This window comes from Schistocerca cancellata, chromosome 2 (assembly GCF_023864275.1).
Source record: "Schistocerca cancellata isolate TAMUIC-IGC-003103 chromosome 2, iqSchCanc2.1, whole genome shotgun sequence".
In the NCBI taxonomy this organism is placed as follows: domain Eukaryota; kingdom Metazoa; phylum Arthropoda; class Insecta; order Orthoptera; family Acrididae; genus Schistocerca; species Schistocerca cancellata.
In genome coordinates, this window is record NC_064627.1 from 568,877,077 (window position 1) to 568,887,326 (window position 10,250).

Genomic DNA, 10,250 nt, shown 5'->3' on the forward strand with positions numbered 1-10,250 from the left:
TCAAAATCGACTGAGAAAAGTTTTTTGGAATAAAATACCACGCTAAAAATCACCAGTTTTTTTTCACAAGGAAAAGCTTATGGTTTAAAAAATTCATAAAGCGATGTGGCGTAGACTCACACACCTTTATAAGTATTTTAAAGCATGAAAATGGAAAAGTGGGTCTTTCCCCCTTTTACAGAGTTTACCATCGGGCCGTTGTAGCAAGGGATGCTCGTAGGAACGTGAGAGGAATGCAGATGCTCCCTGAGTGCAAAGCGACTACACTCATATCTGTCGGTCTTCTACGGAACTGTGTGCACCGAACAGTTCCTCAGAAACAGAACGCTGCTCTTTAGGACTGGAGTCCTCGCCTTATACAGCCGGAGAGAATATCAAAGAAGCTTGGTTTGAAGAACAATGATGTGCATCCGGCCAATGCAAAATAAATTACTTTACGAGCCGTTATCTCTGCTCAAAGTTCAATCTGGTGCTACGATTTTGGGCGGCTGGTCTTCCAAGAAACCCGTTGGAAGCAATGCAGGCTAAAAGTCATATAGCTGCTTTCACATGGGAAAGCTACGTGGCAACTACGCACTTATTGTTAGTTTATCTTTCAGCTGTTGTGAGGGAAGTAGGGCATTATCCAGACGCCAGTCCTCGAGGACAACCGAGGTGTTGGCCCACTGTCTCTAAAAACTTCATTCGTTAATCATTGACCATGCCTTCCCATTGGTGGAGGAACATTTGTCTGGACCTTTCATGGAAAATCTGGAGCAGAGGGTATATGTAAAAATTTTGGAGGCGAGGACACTTGTTCAGTGGACATGGAAGAGAGCCGTAAAGCTGCATTTCGAGAACCAGCTTGTGACATTACTGAATTATGAGCAGGGGCAGTTTTGTTGTGACCTTTACCACACAGAGCACATTTCCTAAGTATATGTGTAAAGGAGACTCGCTGGATATCAAATTATTATTGTTGTCGAGAAGTCTGTCCATTTGTGGGCATTTTCGTCTCGAGCGCTGGTCGAGATAGGTGCGTGCTGCTGTGGAGGCATGCTGTTGCTGCAGCTTGGAAGATATTACAAAAGATAACCTCTGGCTATGAATTCGCGTGGACTAGCATTGCAGAAACTGGAATATTGCGTTTAGAAAGTGTTTTCAGTTTAACACTTTCAGTAGCGTTCGCGCTTAACTACTTAATAATAAGCATGAACTCAGGAAAGAATCACTATTTTTCTTTTGTAGCGCTGAATGTAAAGTTTGTTTAAAGAACTACTTTCGTGCAATTTTTGTCTAACTTTGTAAACTTACTGTTTCCAAATTACAACAATTTGTTAGTAATGTCCAGTGGTGTAGGTATGGTCATATTTCCAATTTCTGATAATGAATACACAAAGGAATTTAAACAGTTTTCAAGTTCGTCGTTATTGAGTCTCCACATCCCTTTTTGCTATTCAAAATTTTTAAAATAAAACTGTTCAGACTCAGACTCATATCGCAGCTCGCGAGATCCGTGTTTTACTATGAAATATGCTGGTGCTTAGCACTCCTGCATTGTACTCTGGAATATTTATATATTGTATAATGCAAACAGCGTCATTCCATCCACTTAATCGTGTTGCACAATACTGTAATTGTATTGGTAGCAAATCTAGGCTATCCGTTGTCACATAGGTAAGTCACAACATTATTATGACCAGACTTAACATCGTTTAGTGCATTTAGGAACAATAAGTGCATTAGATTAGATTCCGTGAAATGCCAATTTGGTTAACACACATACTGCTACTATCTATCAAATGAAACTACACTCCTGGAAATTGAAATAAGAACACCGTGAATTCATTGTCCCAGGAAGGGGAAACTTTAATGACACATTCCTGGGGTCAGATACATCACATGATCACACTGACAGAACCACAGGCACATAGACACAGGCAACAGAGCATGCACAATGTCGGCACTAGTACAGTGTATACCCACCTTTCGCAGCAATGCAGGCTGCTATTCTCCCATGGAGACGATCGTAGAGATGCTGGATGTAGTCCTGTGGAACGGCTTGCCATGCCATTTCCACCTGGCGCCTCAGTTGGACCAGCGTTCGTGCTGGACGTGCAGACCGCGTGAGACGACGCTTCATCCAGTCCCAAACATGCTCAATGGGGGACAGATCCGGAGATCTTGCTGGCCAGGGTAGTTGACTTACACCTTCTAGAGCACGTTGGGTGGCACGGGATACATGCGGACGTGCATTGTCCTGTTGGAACAGCAAGTTCCCTTGCCGGTCTAGGAATGGTAGAACGATGGGTTTGATGACGGTTTGGATGTACCGTGCACTATTCAGTGTCCCCTCGACGATCACCAGTGGTGTACGGCCAGTGTAAGAGATCGCTCCCCGCACCATGATGCCGGGTGTTGGCCCTGTGTGCCTCGGTTGTATGCAGTCCTGATTGTGGCGCTAACCTGCACGGCGCCAAACACGCATACGACCATCATTGGCACCAAGGCAGAAGCGACTCTCATCGCTGAAGAGGACACGTCTCCATTCGTCCCTCCATTCACGCCTGTCGCGACACCACTGGAGGCGGGCTGCACGATGTTGGGGCGTGAGCGGAAGACGGCCTAACGGTGTGCGGGACCGTAGCCCAGCTTCATGGAGACGGTTGCGAATGGTCCTCGCCGATACCCCAGGAGCAACAGTGTCCCTAATTTGCTGGGGAGTGGCGGTGCGGTCCCCTACGGCACTGCGTAGGATCCTACGGTCTTGGCGTGCATCCGTGCGTCGCTGCGGTCCGGTCCCAGGTCGACGGGCACGTGCACCTTCCGCCGACCACTGGCGACAACATCGATGTACTGTGGAGACCTCACGCCCCACGTGTTGAGCAATTCGGCGGTATGTCCACCCGGCCTCCCGCATGCCCACTATATGCCCTCGCTCAAAGTCCGTCAACTGCACATACGGTTCACGTCCACGCTGTCGCGGCATGCTACCAGTGTTAAAGACTGCGACGGAGCTCCGTATGCCACGGCAAACTGGCTGACACTGACGGCGGCGGTGCACAAATGCTGCGCAGCTAGCGCCATTCGACGGCCAACACCGCGGTTCCTGGTGTGTCCGCTGTGCCGTGCGTGTGATCATTGCTTGTACAGCCCTCTTGCAGTGTCCGGAGCAAGTATGATGGGTCTGACACACCGGTGTCAATGTGTTCTTTTTTCCATTTCTAGGAGTGTATATGGTTTCAGAAATAATTTCAAGTCTCATTTATCTGCCATGTGTATCTACAAACTGAATAGACGAATGAAAAATTGTACCAAGGCCAGGGTTCAAACATGTGTCACCTGCACATGTAGGAAATGCACTAACCACTACGCCACCCGGGCGCAGTGGCTTTGCACAACTGCACAGACTATTCGAGCACACCTCCCTCCTCAATTGAAATTCACCTTCACGCCTCAGCCCACTTGCTATTCCCCTTAAACTGGAACGGCGTTGCAGAGGCTCTCAAACTGTATTGGAATATCACCTCAGCGTTGAAAGAAATGGGGGATCCTGCCTGAAACTCAGGCTTAAATACTTTAATCAGTTGGAACGGCTGGGATGTGAACCCCTGTCTCCTGCTCGCTGGGCATATGTGCTAACCAAACCCCACCCTGGAACAGTGGTTAGCGCATCTGCCTAGTGACCAGGAGTCCCCGGTTCGAATCCTGGGTATGGCACAAATCTTCATTGATCACTTCAGTCTGTGACGCTGTCTAGTTCAAAGGTAGTGAAAATGTTTTACATTAGAATGAGATTAAAAGTTTATACGGTAACGCAACACCACATGTAGGTTGTGAGATGTGTAGTTTTCACAGGGATTCCTTATAGTGTACGTAACTATACACTTCGCAACTCTAAATGCAGAAACGTCATATGAATTGCAGTAATTCCTTACAAACAGCTACTAACCAGTATACAGTTACACTACGTATATCGTCGCACAGATAGAAAAGTTAAAACATACAAGTTACAAGCTCACCAGTCCACGACTGATCGGTTGTTGCTGCCGGCAATCCACAGCATATGCTGGTCCTGCCACTCTGAGTCATCGATTCTGGTAAGCGTGAGCTATCACAGGAGGTGAACGATTATGTGTTCACGATCGTTTCTTTTAAACTTGATTAGACAACACGACTTGATGTTTCTCCTTGTAATAGAAGGCTCATTATGATTTACACGTTAAATAATTTCTGGTACGATCGGAGCAATAATTTCGTGTCCAACGGCGGTAATACGTCTGAGGGACGGACTTATTGAGGCCACCTTTACTCTTATCTCGTCCATTCCTTGCGGCTTTGTCAAGTAAATCTAACAATTCGACATGTCGAAACCAACCTTGAAATTTTTATGCTGGAAGAATACAACGAAAGAACTACACTGACAAAATTTTGCTACCAAGACGCACTGCAAGTATTTTTCTAATTGTTCAAGTTATTTGTTTTTGTCGCACGAAGAACAGCTCATGAAGCGGTTTTCCTACATAGCGCGCGATCGGCCGTGACAAGAGAGCATAGCGCCGCCCAGTCCTAATACCCTGAATGACACAAGCGAATTTAGAGCACCTAAACCATACAAAAAGTTCACGTATCATTAATGTTTTGAATAAGAGGCAGTTCATATTGTTAGTTCAATCCTTGCATTTTTAATTGTTAAAAAGGTGACGTGTAGAGGAATATAAATGAAGGTAGTGTTTTATGTTACATTACACGATTTCCGTGAATTTTTGGTTTAATGCATTGAAATTAAATATTTATTACGCATATATCATTTTATAACAATTCCTGTAGTATAGTTCTTATGAAAATCTTTGAATAATGTATGTTTCAGTAACAATGCTTATTGCCCATATTACTAACAACAAAGCGAAGTGTTATTTGAATGACGAAAACAAACATTTTCTATACACGAGGTTCAGCAGACGAAAGAAAAAAAATGCTTTCAGGCGCGCCACAGTAATTACTAGTTTTGCTTAGACAGAATTGCAGAGCAGTAAGAAATGGTCCTGGTCACTGCTCAGCTTATTGTGCAGTTTCCGTAAAAATACTTTCCACAGTCGAGAAAGTTCTTTATCGAGAGTCACATTGGTTGTTTTGGGTGCAATAGGAATTATGTCAACAGTCTTTTCGTTGTCTTCCTGAAAGACGGAAGTGTCATTATGTCCAGTCCAATAGTCCAAGAAAAGCAACGAATTAATTTCTGTAACTGCTTGGAAACCGTTTAGAATGAAATGTTAAAAATTATTTTTTTGCTGATTTTTCGGACTTTGATAGTAGATTATAAGATTTCTGCCACTAAACAGTCCTTCATTTTATTTTTTTCCTTGTAATTTTCGAATGTGTGTAAATTCCTACGGGATCAAACTGTTGAGGTCATCGGTCCCTAGAATTACACACTACTGAAACTAACTTACACTAAAAACAACACACACACACACACACACACACACACACACACACACACACACACACACACGCCCGAGGGAGGACTTGAACCTCCGGCGTGAAGTGCCACGCAACCCGTGACATGGCGCCTCAAACCAGGCGCCCACTCTACTCAGCTGCCCCAGTATAACGTTACTTGAAGCTGAGGAAACAGTAACCCACTCATACATATCACTGTCATTGTTCTACATGACTGTGTCATAGCATTCATTGATTGTACAACACACTGCCTTTTTTTCGCCTCGAAATGAAAAAGAGTGGTGTACTCGCAATTCCTTATGAAACCTGACTGACCGGTGTTTGACACTGCATATGTGGGGAAAATAGCGCGCGTCATCTTCATGTCAGCTATGAATTAATGGCATCTCCTTTCCATTTTTACTTGAAGTAAACTTAGTTGTTTAGCGAATTCCTATAATTTCTCGACTCTCCTTAACCAGATCGAAGAATACAGGAAATCAGCAATGTTTATCTCAACTGCGATTCGGAGGGCACAATCTCGTAGATATCCACCGTCAACGGTCCACTGCCTGTCGCAAGGTACTCTACATGGTTCATACTTCAAGAAAACTCCTCTAAAGAACTGTTGTTTACGTTCTTTATGTAACTTTAGGGGTTTATGTTGGTCACTAAAGAGGGAGTAACAGACATTTGTGGCCATCCTGTGCAATAAATCCTTCAAATAGTTTTACTTTCACAGTTTTGGCGCGTATTTATTGCTTTCATTTATATAGTCCACGAGCAGATTTAAGAAGGAAAATCGGGTTTGCACAGCGTCGTTAAACACATTGAATATTGAGTTTTTATCTCCATTGTTAATAATTACACTAATGCAAAGCAAGTGGCAATTATTATGGGTCTTAAATGAGTTGCGAATTCGAGTGAACTGTAACGGTGGATAAATGTTTCAGAGAAACTATCAAAACTGAAATTCACTTCACGAATTATGATGGCGCCCAGTTGTTTTCTCTGTTTACTGACGCGCCGTCAACCAAGGATATGCGCCTGCCATGTTTTGCATGCGCAGTCCGCTACGTCACCAGTGGAGGCATACACTACTGTAGCCTCCAAGTGAGATACGAATTTGACTCTTATCAACATTTTTGAAAATACTTGAAGTGCATCTTAGCAGCTAAAATTTTGACAGTGTATGTCTTTTGGCGTGTTCATTCTTCAGGGCTGTTTCGACTTGTCGGATTGGAGGATTCCCTTGTAAGTCTCAAATTGTCCTAATATTTCCTTTTGTTTTTGCATTTTATTAGTTACATTAATACGTGTCTCCCTTTTACGTGTGTGCTCGCGGAGAATAAAAAAACCCGGGGTTATTCTGCTCCGAAAATGTCCAAATATGTGTGAAATCTTAAGGGACTTAACTGATAAGGCCATCAGTCCCTAATTACGCACTACTTAACCTAAATTATCCTAAGAACAAACACACACACCCATGCCCGAGGGGGGGACTCGAACCTCCGCCGGGACCAGCCACAAAGTCCATGACTGCAGCGCCTTTGACGCTCGGCTAATCCCGCGCGGCTTATGCTGCTCCATTACTCTTAATTTAGAGGATAGTTAACCTTCAACAGCTAGTAATTCTTTAATGTTTTGGTGAGTGTCGACGCCCTAATTATTCTCATTTCGCGATCCGTTGCTCGATAGATTAAATTCTGTATCTGAGATCAGTGTCCCTCGGTCGTTCAGCTGGAACAGATTACTGCAACGACTGAAAAGCTCGTCAGCTCAAATTGGCTTTCCGCCAACCATACTGGCCTCCACAATTGGCTGAAACTGATGATGACTGGTCAGATATTAGAAACTCTATATTTCTGAGTACCTGTCCTCTATGACGGTTACTGCGCCGCTGTTTCGTTCTACATTGAAGTTAAAGTAATTGATATAGGCATACGTATTCAAATGCAGACACATAGAAACAGGCAGAATACGGCACTGCGGCCGGCAACGCATATATAAGACGACAAGTGTCTCGTGCAGTTCCCTTCTTTTCCATCCTCTCAGGCCTCTCCCTCGGTAGGTCCCACCTGGAAGTTTTATTCTTCATCGTGTGTGCTCCAAGTGGGTTTAAAGTGTGTTGTTCTGGAGTGTTTTTAATACTGTGGCCAACTTTTAAGCTGTGCGTGTGACTTCAGTGTCTTTTTTGTGCTCTACGAATCGCCAACTGTGTTTTTTTTTAACTTTATGTCGACTTTTTTAATTGTCCCCCCCATTAATGTCTCCATGTCAGTGTATTTTTACCTCCATTATCTCCCCTTACTCTGTTTTATGTCCCCCTTTTTCATCGCCTTTATATGTAACATTTTATTCTTGTATTAGCTGTCATCTCACTCGGATAAAGAGCGGCGGATTGTGCCGCTGACAGCCCTCCCCTGCCCATATGAGGGAAAAAAATCGTGCACTTGTTACATCAGTTACTGCTGATACAATGGCCGGTTGTCCAGATATAAGTGTGAGTGAATGTGGTGTTACAGTCGGCGCACGAGCGGTGGGACAGAGAATCTACGAGATAGCGATGAAATGGGAATTTTCCCGTACGACCATTTCATGAGTGTACCGCGAATATCAGGAATCCGGTAAAGCATCAAATCTCCGACATCGCTGCGGCCGGAAGAAGATCCTGCAAGAACGGGAGCAACGACGACTGAAAAGAATAGTTCAACGTGACAGAAATGCGTTTCTAATGGTTCAAATGGCTCTGAGCACTATGGGACTCAACTGCTGAGGTCATTAGTCCCCTAGAACTTAGAACTAGTTAAACCTAACTAACCTAAGGACATCACACACATCCATGCCCGAGGCAGGATTCGAACCTGCGACCGTAGTGGTCTCGCGGTTCCAGACTGCAGCGCCAGAACCGCGCGGCCACTTCGGCCGGCAGAAATGCGTTTCTGGATGAGGTATCGAATATATTGCTTCCCCCTACTTATACCTTCCGAGGAGATCACGAATGTAAAATTAGAGAGATTCGAGCGCGCACGGAGGCTTTCAGACAGTCGTTCTTCCCGCGAACCATACGCGACTGGAACAGAAAAGGGAGGTAATGACAGAGGCATGTAAAGTGCCCTTCGCCACACACCGTTGGGTGGCTTGCGGAGTATAAATGTAGATGTAGACTCTCGAAAATTGGTACAGATATCAGTGCTGAGCCACCAACAAATGTCAGCGTGCGAACCACTCAACGAAACATCGTCGATATGGGCTCTCGGAGCGAAGGCCCACACGTGTACCCTTGAAGACTGCAGGACACAAAGTTTTACTGCTCGTCTGGGTCCGTAAACACCGACATTGGACTGTTGGTGACTGGAAACATGTTGCGTGGTCGGATGAGCCTCGTTTCAAATCGTATAAAGTTGATGGACATGTACGGTTATGGAGACAACCTCATGAATCCATGGGCCCCGCAAGACAGCAGGGAACTGTTCAGGTTCGTAGAGGCTCTGTAATGGCATGGGGCATGTGCAGTTGAAGTGATATGGAACCCTTGATACGTCTAGATAAGACTCTGACAGGTGACTCTTACGTAAGGTTCCTGTCTGATCACCTGCATCCATTCATGTTCATTGTGCATTCCGGCGGACTTGGGAAATTCCAGCAGGACAATGCGACACCCTACACAGTTCAGAATTGCTACAGAGTGGCTCCAGAAACACTCTTCAGTGTTTAAAAACTTACGCTGGCTACCAGACTCCCCAGACATGAACATTACTGAGAAAATCTGCGGTGCCTTACGAAGTGCTTTCCAGAAGAGATCTCCATCCCCTTGTACACATTTATGGGCAGCCCTGCAGGATTCATGGAGTCAATTACTTCCAATACTGCCTCAGACATTAGTCGAGTCCATGCCACGTCGTGTTGCGGCACTTCTGAGTGGTCGCGAGGGTCCTAGACGATATTAGGCAGGTGTACCAGTTTTTTTTACTCTTCAGTGTAAGTTAATCTGTTTTTAAACCGGGACATTCTCCCACTTGCACATGTTGGGAATACCATGAAGCAGTTTCTACAGAAACGATCATTACTGCCCCATTTCTTCCCCTCTGAATACTACTGCCGAGCTACCTGTAACTAGATCCTTCTAACTAGCAGCTATAAAACTTGACCGTGCACATAACAACACGCAAGTACTTTTCACCGAAGCAGAAAGACGAGGCCGTTTCGAGTCGCCGGCTTTTACGGCACCCTACTAGGAAACAACAGATGCCACTAGCGCCACATACGTGCCTTGCCGTTTACTGCACTACAAACAATGACCTCTGCTTACAGAGCTGGGATGCCACTTTGGAAAACTAGCACCGAAAACATTCGTGTATATAGGGCGCCGGCAGCCCGGAGTTACAACTTCACTGTGAAGAGGCTGTAGGGACAGACTGAACTGCAACAGCAGAAGTACAAGTAAGTCTCTCAGACGCAGTGCTCCACTCGGTCGCTGGTGTAACGTTATTGGGGGGATGGATGGATGGCTCAGGTTGACGGAATTTGAAACCGAATTCTTTAGAGATGTTCTAGCTTAAACATCCTCCAGCAAACCGTTGATAATGGCTGCCACTCCTGCTGGCGAACCGTCAGGAAAATCGGTAACCGACACCGGTCGTAGATCACGAGACAGTGAAGCCAAAAGGCAATATGTCAACGAGTGGCCAGGACAGCCTCAACAATTTTGTAGTGAGGCCAGTAATGAAATAAAGTTTTTCTTAGATCTCCGTCTTTAATAGTTAGTAGCTTTATTTCATAATTAGCAGTCATTATTGACGGTTTAGCGACTACATCAATATGTCTTT